Below are 21,829 nucleotides of genomic sequence, written 5' to 3' on the forward strand. Positions count from 1 at the left end.
AAAGCTAGCAGAAGGCAAGAAATAACTAAGATCAGAGCAGAACTGAAGGAGATAGAGACCAAAAAACCCTCCAAAAAATCAATGAATCCAGGAGTTGGTTTTTTGAAAAGATCAATAAAATTGACAGACCGCTAGCAAGACTAATAAAGAAGAAAAGAGAGAAGAATCAAATAGATGCAATAAAAAATGATAAAGGGGATATCACCACTGACCCCAGAGAAATATTTTTTTACTTTCAATGGGCATCAGTAAATTTTGGTCAAAAGTACAAAGGTGGCAAACATGGCATTCCACAAAAATACAAGCCAAATGTAAGCAAGATGATTATTTTGAAATTTTAACTTTTTGAAAGAAAACTGATGATTTAGTTGTTCCTCCCCCTTGTGGATTTCTCATAATTAAAATTAGGTTTAAAACTGAGGCTAATCACTTCACAGGAGTAGATAATATAAAATCTTAAAAATGCAAATTTGTTTTTAATCTGTAAAATATGCCTTAAATGCAATATCAGATAAAATTTTAGGCATCAATTTTAATAGCTTAGGAATTAGGCTTTTTTTTGGAAGAAAGATTTCTGAAGCCCCAAAATGCTAAATGCATGAAAAAAAAATAAGAACAAATGTTTAAGAAGAATGCATAATGATACAAGAAAGGAGTTTGAGATTGGGACCTTATGACTGACTAGATGTAGCCAGGAACTGTCACTCCCACTGAGAGAGGTCAAAATTTTGAGTAGAGAAATGTAATTTGAACAGATATTTGTAGAGAAAACACTGAGAGTGGATGGAGAAGTGATGCAGACACTGAGGCTGAAGAGGGAGAAAGCTGGGAACCCTGTGTAGGGTACAAACATGCTCAGGCTAATTCCTGGTCTTGAATGGCTCCTGGGAAAGGGGTGAGTGAAGGGACTGTGGGAGAGCCTACTCTCGCCTTCTGGGATCCTAGCTACAGGGGACCCCACATCTATCATGGACATTTGATCTGGCAGGGTATCTGCCTGAAGAGTAGGTTCAGCCAGCTTGGAGTTGGGGGACTTTGTGTGGGTGTCAGCTCTGGCAGAGTGCAGTCACAGGTGTCAATCCCCCAGAGATCGCCATCTCCCTCCAGGGAGCTCCTTCAGGAAGCTCTAGGTCCTCCAGAAAGGTCTAGCCCCAGCTCACAGCTGGGGCAGGAGAAAGTCTCTGCTGCCCAGCTTTGGTGCTTTAGTCCATATGGGTGTGTTCCCAGCAGCCTGGGGGCACTTTGGATTCCCCAGTGTGCCTGGAACCTGACCCCACATGTCTGGAAGCTGAAGCTGAAGTGAACTTGTTGTCTGGGGTGACACTCGAAGTTCTAGTCTCACAGCTGTGGAGATCAAGGGGGCAGACACACACAAAGTATGAAGTTAGAGAAGAAATTTAATAGGCAAAAGAAAGAATAACTTTCTGCTACAGAGAGGGGTCCTGGAAAAAAATGGGTTGCTAATCCATGTTGAAATGCAGGGGATTTTATAGATGAGCTAGTGGGGTGGTGGTGTTTGATCTCCATAGGGCATGATAAAATGGTTAGGACCAGGTGTGCCATTTGCATAGGGCATGAATCTCTGGCAGCCCAACCCCAATCTTTCATTATGCAAGTGGGTTTTTAGCCCGAGGTACTCCATGTTGGTCATTTATTTCTTATTGTACACATGTTAACAGAACAAAAAAGAGAAGATGGAGGCCCTATGATGGATATACCTGGCCCCAGGTAGTGCTTTTTTTTTTTTTTCAGTGCAACTGCTGGCATCCCTTTGTGCAAGTTTCCAGCTTCCTTGTCTATGTTTGTGGTTCTATCTTTCAGGCTTCTCTTTGATAGAAAAGGAGTAATTTCTACTGCTGCTTTTTGTTAGAGGGAAGTTCTGCCAATGACTGTTTTCCCCTCACTATTTGCCTAAATAATTTCTTTCTATCTCCTGTATCATTCCCCCACTCAGGAGCGGAAACCCTAACTGCTATTAGGGGGTGTTGAACGATGACCCTTCTAACTACTTCCTGCTGGAGAGGGGCATTGTGTGCAGAACAGCAACTAGGTTTCCTCCTGGGGTCAATCTAAGGGTCCTCAAAGAAAGACATATACATGTGTGGTTCCATTTGCAGCACCATTTGGTGTTTAATAGCTTCTAGGTGAGAGGAAACAATTCAAGTTACTATATTGAGTATACAAGGTCCAAATATTAGTAGAAAACACATAAGCAAAAGGAGGCCTAATAAAGGAGCTAACTAGTACCGTAAAGAAGACTAGAATCTATTAAGGAGGGATTGTAGCCAGCTGGGGTTGGAGCTGGCACTTTCTCTTAACCTGTCAATGATCCTAATTTGATCTTTAAGCACCATTAGGTTCTCTTCTACTTGGCTAGAGATGTTGGTCTTTGAAGCAACATGTTTCATTTAAAAGTGCACAGGTGGCCAGGCATGGTGCCTCATGCCTGTAATCCCTGAACTTTGGGAGGCCAAGGCAGGTGGATCTCTTGAGGTCAGGAGTTTAAGATCAGCCTGGCCAACATTGTGAAACCCCATCTCTACTAAAAATATAAAAATTAGCCAGGTGTGTTGGCAGGCACCTATAATCCCAGCTACTTGGGAGGCTGAGACAGGAGAATTACTTGAACACAGGAGGTGGAGGTTGCAGTGAGCCAACATTGCACCACTGCACTCCAGCCTGGGTGACAGAGTGAGACTCTGTCTCAAAAAAAAAAAGGGGACATGTATCCCCTACTTTGGACATAAGGTAATCTAGAGCCCATCTATTTAGTGCTACTATTGAGGCTAAAGAATCTATGGATTACTGTTTTGCTTCTATGGCTCCTACTGTTGACTTCCACCCTCATTGCATCATAATAGAAATATTAGGTACTGATCTTTCAAGGAGAAGAATACCAGCAAACCAGAATAGTCCTCTGGCTATAGAATCCCCTTTCCAGGGCTTCTCTAAGATAGGATTGTCATGTGCATGTCTTCCCCAGTCTTCTCTTTCAGTTAAGTCTCCATATGAGGGCATGGAACTGATAGATCTTTTTTCAGTGTATCTGAGATAGTGCACTTTGTAGAAAAGAGCTTAAGTTAGGGATCTGAGACAGTGCACTCTCTAGAAAAGATCCTAAGTTAAGAATGTCCCCAGGTGATGCTGCCATGTTAGTGGAATTTAAAAATAACAGGTCTGGGATCACTGCTACTATAGTGCAGGCTCCCTTCCAGTGACTAGGGAAGATTAAGTGCAGCCAAAAGCCACAAAGGAAATACAGTCCTGTTCCTCGAAGGGACAGTTCTAAGTTGTGACTTGTGAAAAACACAGATAAATCTTTCTCATCTCTTAGAAGCTTCCTCTTCTTGTATATAATAGCAGCATCTTTGGGATAGGGAAATCCATACTCAGATAGTCACTCACAATGCCATTTGCAATTTTACATGCTAAATGAGAAGGGCCCCCCGACAAATGGAGTTTTGAAAGATTAGAGACACAATATGTCCTGACCAATATCTCAGATAATCCTCGTGGCAGGGGATGACAGCCCCGACATCCCCTGTTTGCCTACAGATTTCCAGGCCACTAGTATTAGCAAACATCACACAGGGGTCTGGAATTACATGAAGGGACACGTTTGGGGAAGCCCATGTGTTATTTTCTACATCATAGTATCATGTGTCAAGGCAGTTACCCAGCGCCTACCATTCCCACTGGGACTGCCAAACCAGGAGGAAAGGCCAGATTCTAAAAGCCACCACACAGGATTCCAATTTTCTTAGATCTTCCCTATAGTGTTTTTTGTTTGTTTGTTTGTTTGTTTGTTTTCTCTCCAAACTTTTGAGCTTTCAGGAATTACATGTGTGGTGTTACAGTATTTGAGATTTCCCATGTATGGTCCTTTTCCCCTGCTTTTAAAGCAGAGGGAGGAATTTGCTGTTGCATGGTCAACTATTCCTAATATGAAGATATTAAACTTACCTTTGAAGGAATAGTTTTCTGGCACCAGGGGTGTAGTGTTTTCCTAGGAGGAGTTAGTTACCCAGTTGAAAGTTTTCCCATACCATGTTCCATTTATGCCTGACTAGTTGTTTAATAAGGATAAAGCTAACAAAGGGGTTCCTAAGACAATAAGTTCCAGGTCATCAAGAGGTTCCTTAGTGTTATTGAACTAAACAAACTGCTCAGGACAGACCCAGCAAGTAGTTCTCTCATATAAATGTGCCATGACTGATACTGTAGGAGCTAAAGGGTGTGACATATTACCAAACCCAATAAAAAGTCCTAGCAGACTCAGTGATAGACTTTTATGTTTCCTTTTTGTCTGTAACTATTAAAGCCACTGCTGATCCTAGAGTCCCAGGCCTGAGGCATGCAACTTATGAGTGCTGAGACAACATCTGTTGCTGGCACTCAAGCAGGGAAGAAGCCCACATTCTTAGAGTACTGAGAAGGGTAAGACATGCATGTTCATGGGCTGGTACAAGAGCAGGGTGTGTTTCTCTCCACAGGACTGGTCCAGAAAGAGTGTGGCCTATCTCCCTGCCAAGGCCTCTGCTTGAGGGAGCCCCATGGCCTGGAACACCTAAGAAAAGAAATGCAGGTACAGTGTCAGTAATCAGAAGGGGGCCCTTAGAGGCCCAGGAGAGGACTTGGTGAAGAGATCTTCTCTCTCCCCACTGCACCACAGAGCACATGCTAATATGAGCAAATACAAAAGAGCCACATGGCTAAGAGCGTATCTGCTGGCCATTACTCTTAGTCTCCCTCTACTGGACCATCAAACTGCAATATCAAAAATATTTTGCTAATACACCCTCCTATGAAACCAATGGCAATAATTCAGCCACAAATAAAGACCATGTACAGAGCCTTGGCCCTCTGAAAACATCCAGAAAGAAAGTCAACTGACTGTACTCAATTTACACTACAGTTAAAGGAACATTGACCCTCCCAGATGAGAAAAAATGAGCACAAGAACTCTGGCAATTCAAAAAGACAAAGTATCTCCCACTTCCAAGTGAGTCCTTTAGCTCCCCAGCCATGATTTTTAACCAGTCTGAAATGACTGAAATGACGGACATAAAATTTAGAATCTGTATGATAAGGAAGCTCATTGAGATTGAGGTGAAAGTTGAAACCCAATATAATGAATCCAAGAAATACAGTAAAACAATCCAAGAGCTGAAAGATGAAATTGTCATTTTAAGTAAGAGCCAAACTGAACTTCTAGAGCTTAAAAATTCACTGCAAGTATTTCATAATACAATCTAAATGTTAGCATGATAATAAACAAGAAAAGAATCTTAGAGCTTGAGGACCAGTGCTTTGAATCAACTCAGATAAAAATAAAGAAAAAATGATTTTAAAAATTTACCAAAACCTCATATAATTAAAGGATTATTGTAAAGAGAGTATATCTATGATTCATTGGCATTTCTGAGAGAGGAGAAGGGGAAATAAGCAATTTGGAAAATATATATGAGGATGTAGTCCATGAAATTTCCCTAATCTTGCTAGAGAGGTTGACACACAAATTCAAGAAATACAGAGAACCTCAACTAGATACTAAACAAAATGACCATCTCCAAGGCACATAGGCATAAGATTCACCATGGTCAACACACACACACACACACACACACACACACACAAATCTTAAAGGCAGCTAGAGAAAAGCATCAGGTCACATACACAGGAAACTCCATCAGGGTAGCAGCCGAACTCTCAACAGAAATCTTACAAGCCAGAAGTGCCAGGGGGCCTATTTTCAGCCTACATAAAAAAAAAAAAAAAATACAACCAAGAATTTTGTGTTTAACCAATCTAAGTTTCCTAAGTGATGGAGAAATAAATTCCTTCTCAGACAAGCAAATGCTGAGAGAATTCGTTTCAACCAGACCAACCTTAGAAGATTCCTTAATCCCTTTCCGGTTAAGAAAAAACAACAACTAAAAAGTATGAAGCTCACTGCCACTGCTCATTTAATTTTACATAAACATGCTCTTTGAGGCTGAAGCAAATTTGACTGATTTTCAATGTGAAAATACAATATAAAAACTGTTCTTGGAGTTATTTCTAAACAGAACTAACATCACAATCATCTGAATCATCAGAATCATCTATTTCAGAAAAAATCAGATTCATCGAATACATCTTTGAGCAATGACTGTTCAAGAACAATGTTAACATCATATGCAGGAATGTTGCATTTTCTAGGATCTGACATTTTCAGCATTTGGAATTTGCTATATGTTGTAAATGGAAATACCACTACTAAAAATAGAATACTATAAATAGGATGATGTATTTTATTTCCAAAGCCAATATACTAAAATGATGCAAAAATAGTAATAAAAATGAGATACCTTTTGGCAAAGTTATCTCAGGGTAAACACTGCAGCTGCAAGTGCCACCAGTGAGTATTTTTGGTGCAAATGGGAACAAGGTTAAAGTAGTGGGGTAAACATATAATTAAAAGAGTAACACCTACTACCACAAAAACACACTTAAGCACATAGCCCACAGACATTATAAAGCAACATCATAATCATTTCTACATATCCACTGGCTAACAACACAATGACAGAATCAAAATCTGGCATATCAATGCTAACCCTGAATGTAAATGGGCTAAAAGTCCAATTTAAAAGATATTAGTGACAATCTGGATAAAAACACAAGACCCAACCATCTTCTCTCTTCGAGAGACCCATTTCACATGTAACAATATCAAAAGGCTCAAAATAAAAGGATTGGGAAAGATGTATTGTGCAAACAAAAAACAGCAAGAGTAACTATTCTTACATCAGATAAAAACAGACTTTAAAACAATAACAATTATGAACAACAAAAAAAGGGCATTACATAATGATAAAGAGTGCAATCCAACAAAATGACTTACTTATTCTAAGCATAAACACACCCAACATTGGAGCACCCAGATTCATAAAACAAGTTCTTCTTACCCTATGAAAAGAATTAGATAGTCACACAATAATAGTAGGAGACTTCAACACCCCACTGACAGCCTTAGACAGATCATTAAGGCAGAAAACTAACAAAGAAACTCTGGACTTAACTTCAACACTTGACTAATTGCACCTAATAGACATCTCCTGAACACTCCACCCAACATCCACAGAATATAGCTTCCTTTCACCTGCACACAGAATATATTCTAAGATCAACCACATACTCAGTCATAAATCAATCTCAATAAATTTTTAAAAATTGAAGTCATGTCAACAATACTCAGACCACAATGCAATAAAATGAATATCAGTATCAAGAAGATATCTCAAAATTACAAATATACATGAAAATTAAACAAGTTGATCCTGATTAACTCCAAGATAAAACCCCAAATTAAGGCAGAATTAAAAAAATTCTTTGAAATTAATGAAAATAGAACACAACTTACCCAAATCTCAGGAATGCAGCTAAAGCAGTGTTAAAAGGAAAGTTTATAGCACTAAATGTCTTCATCAAGCAAATAGAAAGATCTCAAATTAACAACAAACATTATATCTAAAGGAGCTAGAAAGAAAAGAACAAACCAACCTCAAAGCTAGCATAAGAAAAGAAATAACTAAAATTAGAGAAGAATTTGAAACACAAAAATCCACAAAAATACATGTGAAATCAATAGTTTTTTTTTTTTTTTTTTTTTTTTGGAAGAAAAAATGAGATTGATAGACCACTAGCTAGATTAACAAAGGGGGGAAAATAATAAACGCCCAGAAGATCCAAATAAGAACAATCAAAAATGACAAAGGTGACATATCAACAGATCCCATAGAACTACAAGAGATCATCAGAGACTACTATGAACAACTCTATGCACACAAATTTTAAAATCTAGAGGAAATGGATAAGTGTCTGGAAACAGAAAATCTTCCAAGATTGAATCAGGAAGAGATTGAAACTCCCAATAGACCAATATCAAGTTCAGAAATTGAATCAATAATAATAATATAATAATAGTAAACTTACCAAGCAAAAAGAAACCCTGGAATAGATGAATTCACATCCAAATTCTACCAGATGCATAAAGAGGAACTGGTATCAATTCTACTGAAACCATTCTGAACACTTGGGGAGGTGGGGCTTCTCCCTAACCCTTTCTATGAAGCCAGCATTAGCCTGATACCAAAATCTGGCAAAGACACAATTAAAAAAGAAAACTTCAGGCTGATATCCCTGATTAATGTAGACAAAAAAATCTTCAACAAAATACTAGTAAACTGAATTCAGTAGCACACCATAAGTACCAAGCCTACATGCTCAAGTGGGCTTTATTCCTGGGATGCAAGGATGATTCAACATATGCAAATCAATTAATATGATCTACCATATAAACATGAATAAAAACAAAAACTTTATGATCATCTCAATAGATGCAGAAAAAGCATGTAATAAAATTTACCATCCTTTGATGATAAAAACCCTCAACAGACTAGGTAGGCATCAAAGAAACATACCTCAAGATAATAAGAGCCATCTATGACAAACCCACAGCCAGCATCATACTGAATGGGCAAAAGGGCAAGACTGCTTACTGTCACCACTCCTATTCAACATAGTACTGGAAGTCTTTGCCAGAGTAATCAGGTGAGACAAAGAAATTAAAGGAATCTAAATATGAAAAGAAGCCAGACTACCTATCTTTATTGATGGAATGATTCTATACCTAGAAAACACAAAAGACTTCACCAAAAGTTTCCTACAATGGACAAATGAATTTAGTAAAGTCTCAGGATGCAAAAACAATGTTCAAAAATCAGTAGCATTTCCATACACCAGTAACATCCAGGATCCAGACCGAGAGTCAAATCAAGAACACATTCGCATTTACAACAGCCACAAAGAAAATGAAATACTGGGGAATACATCTAACCAAGGAGGTAAAAGAGCTCTACAAAAAGAACTACAAAATGCTGCTGAAAGAAATCAGAGACAACACAAATAAATGGAAAAAAAAAATCCATGTTCATGGATTAGAAGAAGCAATATTGTAGAAACAGCTATACTCCCAAAGGAATTTACAGATTTATTGCTATTGCTGTGTAACTACCAATGTCATTCTTCACAGAATTAGAAAAAAAAAAAAAAACCAATCTAAAGTTCATATGAGACCAAAAAGAGCGCAAATAACTTAACATTTCTAAGCAAGAAGAACAAAGTCAATCATATCACACGATCTAACTTCAAACTATACTATAAATCTACAATAACCAAAACAACAGGGTACTGGTACAAAAATAGACACATGCACCAATAAAACAGAATAGAAAACTCAGAAATGGAGCTGCACGCCTACAATCATCTGCTCTTCAACAAAACCAACAAAAAACAAGCAGTGAGGAAAGGACTCCCTATTCAATAAATAGTTCTGGGATAATTGGCTAGACATAAGAAGAAGGAAATTGGACCCTAACTTTCACCACATACAAAAACTAACTCAAGGATTAAAGATTTAAATGTAAAGGAGCAAACTATAAAAATCCTAGAAGAAAACCTGGGAAATGCCCTTCCTGACTGACCTTGGCAAATAATTTTTGGATAAATCCCCAAAAGCAATTGCAACGAAAACCAAAATTGACAATTGGGACCTCATGAAACTGAACAACTTTGCAGAGAAAAAGAAATCACCAACAGAGTAAACAGACAATCTACAGAATGCGAGAAGCTATTCATCAACTGTCCATCTGACAATGGTTTCACATCCAGAATCTATAAAGAACTTAATTCAACAAGAGAAAAACAAATAACCCCATTAAAGATGGACAAAGGACATGAATAGTTACTTATCAAAAGAAAACATATAAGTGACCAATCAACTCATGAAAAATATACTCATCGTCACTAATCATCGGAAAGATGCAAATCAAAATTATGATGAGATACTATCTCACACAATCAGGATGGCTATTACTAAAATATCAAAAAAAAAAAACAGATGGCAAGATGGCCGAATAAGAATAGCTCCAGCCTCCAGCTCCCAGTGTGAGCGACACAGAAGACAGGTGATTTCTGTATTTTCAACTGAGGTACCAGGTTCATCTCACTGGGACATGTCGGACAGTTAGCGCTGGTCCGCGGGTGCAGCCCATCCAGCGAGAGCTGAGCCAGGGCAAGGCATCACCTCACCTGGGAAGCACAAGGGGGAAGGGAATTCCTTTTCCTAGCCAAAGGAAATTGAGACACACAACACCTGGAAAATCGGTAACTCCCACCCTAATATTGCACTTTACCAAGGGTCTTAGCAAACGGCACACCAGGAGATTATATACCACATCTGGCCCAGAAGGTCCCACCCCCACGGAGCCTCCCTTATTGCTAGCACAGCAGTCTAAGATCTAACTGCAAGGTGGCAGCAAGGCTGGGGGAGGGGCGCCCACCATTGCTGAGGTTTAAGTAGGTAAACAAAGCCGCTGGGAAGCTCGAATTGGGTGGAGCCCACCACAGCTCAAGGAGGCCGGCCTGCATCTGTAGACTCCTTCTCTGGGGACAGGGCATAGCTAAACAAAAAGCAGCAGAAACCTCAGCAGAGCTTTGAAGAGAGCAGTGGATCTCTCAGCACAGAGGTTGAGATCTGAGAATGGACAGACTGCCTGCTCAAGTGGTCCCTGACCCCTGAGTAACCTAACTTGGAGACATTCCCCACTAGGTGCAGACCGACACCTCACACCTCACATGGTGGGGTACACCCCGAGACAAAGCTTCCAGAGCAAGAATCAGACAGCAACACTTGCTGTTCAGCAATATTCTATCTTCTGCAGCCTCTGCTGCTGATACCCAGGCAAACAGTGTCTGGAGTGGACCTCAAAGAAACTCCAACAGACCTACAGCTGAGGGTCCTGACTGTTAGAAGGAAAACTAACAAACAGAAAGGAAACCCACACCAAAACCCCATCAGTACGTAACCATCATCAAAGACCAAAGGCAGATAAAACCACAAAGATGGGGAAAAAGCAGTGCAGAAAAGCTGGAAATTCAAAAAATAAGAGTGCAACTCCCCCTCCAAAGGAACGCAGCTCATTGCCAGCAATGGAACAAAGCTGGATGGAGGATGACTTTGACAAGTTCAGAGAAGAAGGCTTCAGTCGATCAAACTTCTCAGAGCGAAAGGAGGAACTATGTAACCAGTGCAAGGAAGCTAAAAACCTTGAAAAAAAAATAGATGAATGGATAACTAGAATAATCAATGCAGAGAAGACCTTAAAAGAACTGATAGAGATGAAAACCATAACACGAGAACTATATGACAAATGCACAAGCTTCAGCAACCAACTTGATCAACTGGAAGAAAGAGTATCAGCGACTGAAGATCAAATGAATGAAATACAACAAGAAGAGAAGTGTAGAGAAAAAAGAGTAAAAAGAAATGAACAAAGCCTCCAAGAAATATGGGATTATGTGAAAAGACCAAATCTTCGTCTGATTGGTGTGCCTGAAAGTGATGGGGAAAATGGAACCAAGTTGGAAAACACTCTGCAGGATATCATCCAGGAGAACTTCCCCAACCTAGTGAGGCAGGCCAACATTCAAATTCAGGAAATACAGAGAACGCCACAAAGATACTCCTCGAGAATAGCAACTCCAAGACACATAATTGTCAGATTCACCAAAGTTGAAATGAAGGAAAAAATGTTAAGGGCAGTCAGAGAGAAAGGTTGGGTTACACACAAAGGGAAGCCCATCAGACTAACAGCAGATCTCTCAGCAGAAAATCTCCAAGCCAGAAGAGAATGGGGGCCAATATTCAACATTCTTAAAGAAAGAATTTTCAACCGAGAATTTCTTATCCAGCCAAACTAAGTTTCATAAGTGAAGGAGAAATAAAGTCCTTTACAGACAAGCAAATGCTGAGAGATTTTGTCACCACCAGGCCTGCCCTACAAGAGATCCTGAAGGAAGCACTAAACATGGAAAGGAACAACTGGTACCAGCCATTGCAAAAACATGCCAAAATGTAAAGTCCATCGACACTAGGAAGAAACTGCAACAACTAGCAAGCAAAATAACCAGCTAATATCATAATGACAGGATCAAGTTGACACATAACAATATTAACCTTAAATATAAATGGGTTAAATGGTTCAATTAAAAGACACAGATTGGCAAATTGGATAAAGATTCAAGACCCATCAGTTTGCTGTATTCAGGAGACCCATCTCACATACAGAGATACACCTAGGCTCAAAATAAAGGGATGGAGGAAGATCTACCAAGCAAATGGAAACCAAAAAAAGCAGGGGTTGCAATCCTAGTCTCTGATAAAACAGACTTTAAACCATCAAAGATCAAAAGAGACAAAAAACACCATTACATAATGGTAAAGGGATCAATTTGTCAGGAAGGGCTAACTATCCTAAATATATATGCACCCAGTACAGGAGTACCCATATTCATAAAGCAAGTCCTTAGAGACTTACAAAGAGACTTAGACTCCCATACAATAATAATGGTAGACTTTAACACACCACTATCAACATTAGACAGATCAATGAGACAGAAAGTTAACAAAGATATCCAGGAATGGAACTCAACTTGCACCAAGCGGACCTAATAGACGTCTACAGAACTCTCCATCCCAAATCAACAGAATATACATTCTCCTCAGCACCACATCACACTTATTCCAAAATTGACCACATAGTTGGAAGCAAAGCACTCCTCAGCAGATGTACAAGAACAGAAATTATAACAAACTGTCTCTCAGACCACAGTGCAATCAAACTAGAACTCAGGACTAAGAAACTCAATCAAAACCGCTCAACTACATGGAAACTGAACAACCTGCTCCTGAATGACTACTGGGTTTGTAACGAAATGAAGGCAGAAATAAAGATGTTCTTTGAAACCAATGAGAACAAAGATACAACGTACCAGAATCTCTGTGACACATTTAAAGCAGTGTGTAGAGGGAAATTTATAGCACTAAATGCCCACAAGAGAAAGCAGGAAAGATCTAAAATTGACACTCTAACATCACAATTAAAAGAACTAGAGAAGCAAGAGCAAACACATTCAAATGCTAGCAGAGGGCAAGAAATAACTAAGATCAGAGCAGAACTGAAGGAGTTAGAGATGCAGAAAACCCTCCAAAAAAAATCAATAAATCCAGGAGCTGGTTTTTTAAAATATCATCAAAATTGATAGACCACTAGCAAGACTAATAAAGAAGAAAAGAGAGAAGAATCAAATAGATGCAATAAAAAATGATAAAGGGGATATCACCACCAACCCCACAGAAATACAAACTACCATCAGAGAATGCTATAAACACCTCTACGCAAATAAACTAGAAAACTTAGAAGAAATGGATAATTTCCTGAACACTTACACTTTTCCAAGACTAAACCAGGAATAAGTTGAATCCCTGAATAGACCAATAGCAGGCTCTGAAATTGAGGCAATAATTAATAACCTACCAACCAAAAAATGTCCAGGACCAGACAGATTCACAGCTGAATTCTATCAGAAGTACAAGGAGGAGTTGGTACCATTCCTCCTGAAACTATTCCAATTAATAGAAAAAGAGGAAATCCTCCCTAACTCATTTTACAAGGCCAATATCATCCTGATACCAAAGCCTGACAGAGATACAACAAAAAAAGATAATTTTAGACCAATATCCCTGATGAACATCGAAGCAAAAATCTTCAATAAAATACTGGCAAACCGGATCCAGCAGCACATCAAAAAGCTTATCCACCATTATCAAGTGGGCTTCATCCCTGGGATGCAAGGCTCGTTCAACATATGCAAATCAATAAACGTAATCCAGCATATAAATGGAACCAAGGACAAAAACCACATGATTATCTCAATAGATGCAGAAAAGGCCTTTGACAAAATTCAACAGCCCTTCATGCTAAAAACTATCAATAAATTCGGTATTGATGTAACGTATCTCAAAATCATAAGAGCTATTTATGACAAACCCACAGCCAATATCATACTGAATGGGCAAAAACTGGAAAAATTCCCTTTGAAAACTGGCACAAGACAGGGATGCCCTCTCTCACCACTCCTATTCAACATAGTGTTGGAAGTTCTGGCTAGGGCAATCAGGCAAGAGAAAGAAATCAAGGGTATTCAGTTAGGAAAAGAAGAAGTCAAATTGTCCCTGTTTGCAGATGACACGATTGTATATTTAGAAAACCCCATTGTCTCAGCCCAAAATCTCCTTCAGCTGATAAGCAACTTCAGCAAAGTCTCAGGATACAAAATCACAAGCATTCTTATACACCAGTAACAGAGAAATAGAGAACCAAATCATGAATGAACTCCCATTCACAATAGCTTCAAAGAGAATAAAATACCTAGGAATCCAACTTGCTAGGGATGTAAAGGACCTCTTCAAGGAGAACTACAAACCACTGCTCAGTGAAATAAAAGAGGACACAAACAATTGGAAGAACATACCATGCTCATGGATAGGAAGAATCAAAATCGTGAAAATGGCCATCCTGCCCAAGGTAATTTATAGATTCAATGCCATTTCCATTAAGCTACCAATGAGTTTCTTCACAGAATTGGAAAAAACTGCTTTAAAGTTCATATGGAACCAAAAAAGACCTTGCATTGCCAAGACAATCCTAAGCCAAAAGAATAAAGCTGGAGGCATCACGCTACCTGACTTCAAACTATACTACAAGGCTACAGTAACCAAAACAGCATGGTACTGGTATCAAAACAGAGATATAGACCAATGGAACAGAACAGAGTCCTCAGAAATAATGCCACACATCTACAGCCGTCTGATCTTTGACAAACCTGACACAAACAAGAAGTGGGGAAAGGATTCCCTATTTAATAAATGGTGCTGGGAAAATTGGCTAGCCATAGGTAGAAAGCTGAAACTGGATCCTTTCCTCACTCCTTATACGAAAATTAATTCAAGATGGATTAGAGACTTAAATGTTAGACCTAATACCATAAAAATCCTAGAAGAAAACCTACGTAATACCATTCAGGATACAGGCATGGGCAAGGACTTCATGTCTAAAACTCCAAAAGCAATGACAACAAAGCCAAAATTGACAAATGGGATCTAATTAAAGTAAAGAACTTCTGCACAGCAAAAGAAACTACCATCAGAGTGAATGGGCAACCTACAGAATGGGAGAAAATTTTTGCAATCTACTCATCTGACAAAGGGCTAATACCTAGAACCTACAAAAAACTCAATCAAATTTACAAGAAAACAGCAAACAACCCCATCAAAAAGTGGGCAAAGGATATGAACAGACACTTCTCAAAAGAAGACATTGATACAGCCAACAGACACATGAAAAAATGCTCATCATCACTGGCCATCAGAGAAATGCAAATCAAAACCACAATGAGATACCATCTCACACCAGTTAGAATGGCAATCATTAACAAATCAGGAAACAACAGGTGCTGGAGAGAATGTGGAGAAATAGGAACACTTTTACACTGTTGGTGGGATTGTAAACTAGTTCAACCATTATGGAAAACAGTGTGGCGATTCCTCAAGGATCTAGAACTAGAAATACCATTTGACCCAGCCATTCCATTACTGGGGATCTATCCAAAGGATTATAAGTCATGCTGCTATAAAGACACATGCACATGTATGTTTATTGTGGCACTATTCACAATAGCAAAGACTTGGAATCAACCCAAATGTCCATCAGTGACAGACTGGATTAAGAAAATGTGGCACATATACACCATGGAATACTATGCAGCCATAGAAAAGGATGAGTTTGTGTCCTTTGTAGGGACATGGATGCAGCTGGAAACCATCATTCTCACAAACTATTGGAAGAACAGAAAAACAAATACCGCATGTTCTCACTTATAGGTGGGAATTGAACAATGAGATCACTTGGACACAGGAAGGGGAATATCACACACCGAGTCCTATTGTGGGGGCTGGGGATAGCATTAGGAGATATACGTAAAGTAAATGATGAGTTAATGGGTGCAGCACACCACCATGGCACATGTATACATATGTAACAAACCTGCACATTGTGCACATGTACCCTAGAACTTAAAGTTTAATAAAAAAAAATTTAAAAAGAATAACAGATGCTGCCAAGGTTTTGGAGAAAAGAGAATGCTTGTATGCTGCTGGTGGAATGTAAATTAGTTCAGTCCCTGTAGAAAGCAGGTTTTAGACTTTTCAAAGAATTATAGATAGAGCTACCAATTGATCCAGCAGTCCTACTACTGGGTATATACCCAAAAGAAAATAAATCATTCTACCAAAAAAACACAAGCACTCTATGTTCATTGCCATGCTATTCATCGTATTCATGGAGTCAACTTAGGTGCCCATCAATGGTGGATTGGCCATTGGAAAGAAAATACGATACATATACTTCATGTAATATTATGCAGCCATATAAAAGAATACAATCATATTCTATGTAACAACATGGATGTAGTTGGAGGCCATAACACTAAGCAAATTAATGAAGGAATAGAAAACCAAATACCACATATTCTCACTTATAAGTGAAAGCTAAACATTGAGCACAACTGGACATACACATGGGAACTGAAGACTATGAGAGAGGAGAGGAAGGAAGTCTAGTGTGTTCTGACAAACTACCTGCTGGGCACTATGCTCACTACCTGGGTGATAGGATCTGTACCCCAAACCTCAGCAAAATACAATATTCTCATGTAACAAACCTGTATGTGTACCCCCTGTATCTAAAAGAAAAGTTGAAAAATTTTTTAAAAGAATGAATTTCTTGCCATCTTTATACTTTTAGTTTCTTCAGAGAAGATGAAACTCCATGGTAGGGAGGAATTTAGTTCAGGAGGACAAAAGTAATCTGCTCTCTTCTTCCTCCGGTCAATGCCCCAATGAGAGAAGGTGAGAATAAAAGATCCCTTCAATACATTTTAAAGGTGGAAGACAGTCTAAAAGTAGACGGCACCTGGGTCCCATTTCCTTAGTGACATCTAAGTTTCAGCAGAGGTTGCAGTAACAAATATACAAAAAAGTGGCCAGCCACAGGCAGGCAGACAGGGAAAATGCCAGTTCCTGGAATCCTCTGTGTCCATAGAAAGTAGAGTGCCTAGGAAAGTCTCCCATGACTCTACAAAGGATTTGGGTGTGGCACTGACCTATTGAATTGTCTTCAGCAATAGTCGCAACAAAGAAAAAGATCAGTATATGCAAAGTATGCCTTAGGGCAGTGGTTCTTAATGCTTGTTCCCTGAACAGCAGAATCTGCATGAGCTGGTACCAGGTAAGAAAGGGAGATAGGAGTGGGCCCAGCAGTCTCTGTTCTAATAAGCCCTCCAGAGAATTTTGGTGCAGATTTAAGTTTGAGGACCACTGCTGGTGAATGTCTGCAGAGGACAGAGGGATTGCCAGCATATGTGGATGAGGAACAAAATATACTCTGAAGAACAGTGGGAAGGTGGGGTGGGTGGCAAAATTTTTAATTTGTGTTTAAATACTTCATTGAGAAATTACTGAATTTGAGAAAGTTAATCTGTGATTGACTAGATTAGAATGAAACTAGATTAAGATGACTAGATTCAGATGAATGGCCTCACTTTGTTACCAGTGAAAGGCATCTGAGTTACTCTGAGTTACCAGTGGCCTATCTGTACACATCTGCAGTAACTTCGATTCTTGCCTCCTCAGAAGAAAAAATTCGACTGAGGGACATAAAGCAGAAGAAGAAACCAAGGCAAGTTTCAGAGTAGGAGTGGAAGTTTATTTAAAAAGGCTTTAGAACAAGAAAGGAAGTGAGGTGCGCTTGCAAGAGACCCAAGGGGGCACATGAAGGTTATTCCTGTTCCTAGGGCATTATAAGCTCACCTTTCTCCCATGATTCTTCCCTTAGGGTGGGCTTCCTGCATGTGCAGTGCCCTCTTTACCCTTGGGAACTGAGCCTGGGCAGTGTGTTTAGGAAGCGGTACATATGCCCATCTGAGGCTGTCGTCCTTTTTTCCCATGAAGTGTACCCGGAAGGTCATGCCTTGCCATTTTGTCTCTGAATGCACATATCCAGGAAGTTCCTTCTCCCTGGCAATTGTATTCAGTTAACACTTTTATGTTAACAGCTGTGGATTATCAGGAGATAGTCTCTCCCTGGCTTTAGGGAGGTAGTGTGGTAATTGTAGAACCATCACTGATATTCTTAGTGGTTTGGGGGAGAGCTCTCTCCTGCCCTGCTCATGACTAACTACCTGTAACAACTTTATAGATAAAGAAACTGGAAAGTTTGGTGACTTGTCTAGTATCATAAGCCATCAAGATCAAGCAACACCATTAAATAACTTTTCAATGGCAAACTGAGAAGAAATTATTAACATAGAAATAATTTTGGTATTTTGTTCTGCAGAATCAGGGAAATAAATATTAGTGATAGTAATAGGGGTGATAATGAACTACCATGGCTTGGGAGATGTTTTTGGTATTGCACAGTCATGCAGGGCAGAACAGCCTGAAATGTGAAGGCACCTAGCTGAATATGCTCATATGGAAGCCAAGTGCCCTTTGATGACCTGTGAGGACCTCCTGAACTGATTGGAGGACTAGGTTTGTGACATGTTAGATAGTCTTAAAGTCACCTGTAGTGAGCATAGCGTATGACCTCAACCTGAACTTTAAGCCCCTCAAACGGCCTTTCAAAAGGATAAACCATTCAGATACTATCATGTGGCGAAAAGAACACAATATAAAGAAACAACAGGGAACTTTTCATGAATTTGGAAAAGATATCCCAGAAGCCCCTGAGAGATTGATGACAGACATCATTAATGAAACAATCTTTCTGTGTCAATTTCCTTTGCAGATCAAGTCCTTCTATATACAGCAATGTCATGAGGATTCCCATCTTACTGAATCTGTTGACTTGTTGATGTCAAATGTTGGTGAGATTGTCAGAGGCTCAATACATACCTGCGATGGTGAAGAAATGCTAGCAGGTTATGAAATGAAAGAGATTGACCCCACTCCCCATTACTGGTATATATATCAGAGAAAAGACAGTTCATGTCCTCATGGAGGATATGGCTTGTGTCACACCTGAGATGTATGCTTATACACTTGATGTGTCCAGTGCTGCAAGCCATAACCAATTCCTTCTGAAGCATGAAGGAAAGAATATGATTCATGAAAGGAATAGGCTCCCCCTTTAAAAAAACAAGAAAAAAAAAGCCAGAATCTTCCTTTTTTGTTGTTTCATTGGTGTATAACTGTTTCTGTTTTCTCTTTCTGTTTTTTATTTTTACTATCACAAAAAGTAGCCCAGATCAGTTGAACATGAAGTGACATGAGATTGTAATCTTAACAAAATATCCATTACAAAATTTGGGGAAAATCTGTGGCAATGTAAATCTGTAGTTATGGATACATTTCATCATTTTACCCAATTATAAGTCATATATACCATACAAATATTTCAATAGTTTTAAATTATGGTCTAATACATTCCAGTAACTTAACATTTCTGTTCTTTTAAGTATAACTGGAATTCTTTAATTCATTTTATTGCATCAGTGAGTTTAAACAAACATCTTTGGGGGGATTGGCAATATGGTGTGAAAATCTGCTAGTATTAGAATACAGTATAATTCAGAAGTAGATACTAGAATCGAATGAATATAGTCTTTTGCATCAATTATTAATCTTTTCTAAGTCTGTATAGGTGCTTGTAATTCTGAGACATACAAACTGATAAGGAATAATCTGTGAAAATGGAATTGCCTTGAAGAATTTGAAGTAAGAGCACAATTCTGGGAGTGGAGTTCTTAGATGATTCACAGCATTCTTCTTAGGATTAATTTAAGGTAAAGAGGCAGACTGATCTTCTCTCTTTCCTGATTATTCCTAAATAATTAAGAATAAATAAGTTCCAAAGGAATTTGCAGCTGGAATCATTATAACAACTGTAAGTGACTGTTTGAGTTGCCCCCACCATGACCTTAGATCTAATCTGTGCTCCCTTATTACATCACAGAAGGCTTATTGAATGGCTTCATTTCAGAGTTAATTTCTCCCCTAAATGCATATCATGTATTCTTAATAGGCTGTATTCCCAGCGATCAATATATAAACATACATAAAATATTTTTTGTGGAACTTTCAGACCACTTTCCAAAGTGGCTGCACCATTGTGTTTACCCACTAGCAGTGTATGAAGGTAACAGTTTATCCACATCCTTATCAACACTTGTTATTATCTGTCTTTTTTATTATGGCCACCCTAGTGGTTGTGATACGATATCTCCTTGAGGTTTTGATAGCATTTTTCTGATGGCTAATGATATGGATCATCCTTTCATATGCTTATTGCTCCTCTGTATATTTTCTTCAGAGAAATGTCTATTCCAATTCTTTGCCCATAAATTAATTTATTTGTATTTTCATGATTGAGTTGTAAGAGATTTTTTATATTCTATAGAAGTCCCTTATCAAATGTATTATTTGCAAATATTTTCTTCTATTCTGTGTATTGTCTTTTTACTTTCTTAATGATATTCTTTGAAGTACAAAGGTTTCTAATTTCAATAAAGTTAAATTTATCAAACTTCTTTTTTTCACATATGCTTTGATGTCATATCTAAGAAGTCATTGCCTAGTTTGAGATCATGAAAATTTAATCTTGTGTTTTATCCTAATAAATTTACAGTTTTAGTTCTTACATTTCAGGCCATGATACACTTTGAGTTAATTTTTGTGTATGGTGTAAAGCAGGGCTCCAAAGTCATTGTTTTGTGTGTGGATATCCACTTGTTCCACCACTATGTGTTTTTAAACTATTCTTTTCTCTCACTAAATTGCCTTGGTCCCTTTGTTGAAAGTCAGCTGGAAATAAATCTTACAGTTTATTTCTTCACTCTCAATTTTATTCTACCTATGTATGTGTTTCTTTTTATAACAGGACCACACTGTCTTGATTAGGATAGCTTTGCAGTAAGTTTCTAAATCAGAAAGTGCAAGTCCTCCAACTTTGTTCTTCTTTTTCAAAATTACTTTGGCTAATCCGAGTCCTTTGCATTTCCATGTAAATTTTAGCATAAACTTACAAATTTTCCCACAAAAGTTAATTGGGCTTTCATAGAAATTGCATTGAATCTGTACATTAACTAGGGGAGCATTGTCATTCTATCAATATTAAGCCTCATTTTGACCCAAGAACATGCTTTTCTATTTATGTAATTTTTAATTTTTTTTGCACAAAATATAGTTTTCAGAAAACATGTTTTACAATATTTTTGTTAAATTCCTATTTAAGTATTTCATTCTCTTGAATGCTATTGTAAATGAAATTATTCCTTAGTTCTTTTTCTAACTCTTCATTGCCAGTACATATAAACAACTGATTTTTGTATGTTGATGTTGTTTCCTGCAACCTAGCTGGACTTTTTTTTCTGTTTCTGTGAAGAATGTCATTGGTATGTTGATAGAGATTACATTGAATCTGGAGATTGCTGTGGATATTATAAATATTTTAACAATATTAATGCTTCTAATCAATGAGCATGGGGTATCTTTTTTTATTCATTTTGTTTTCTCTTCAATTTCTTTCATCAGTGTTGTATAGTTTTTCTTGTAGAGATCTTGTACTTCTTTGGTTAAATTTATTTCTAGGATTCCTTTTTTTTTTTTTTTTTTGTAGCCATTATAATTGGGATTCTTTTCTTGAATTCTCTTTCAGATTGATTGCTGTTAGCATATATAAATGTTACTGAGTTTTAATGTTGATTTTGTATCCTGCAACTTTACTGAATTTGTTTATCAATTCTAAGAGATTTTTGGTGGAGTTCAGGTTTTTCCCAATATAGTATGCTGTCATCCGCAAACAAGGCTAACTTGACTTTTACTTTC

The sequence above is a fragment of the Theropithecus gelada genome, chromosome 8 (genome assembly GCF_003255815.1).
Source record: "Theropithecus gelada isolate Dixy chromosome 8, Tgel_1.0, whole genome shotgun sequence".
Classification (NCBI taxonomy): domain Eukaryota; kingdom Metazoa; phylum Chordata; class Mammalia; order Primates; family Cercopithecidae; genus Theropithecus; species Theropithecus gelada.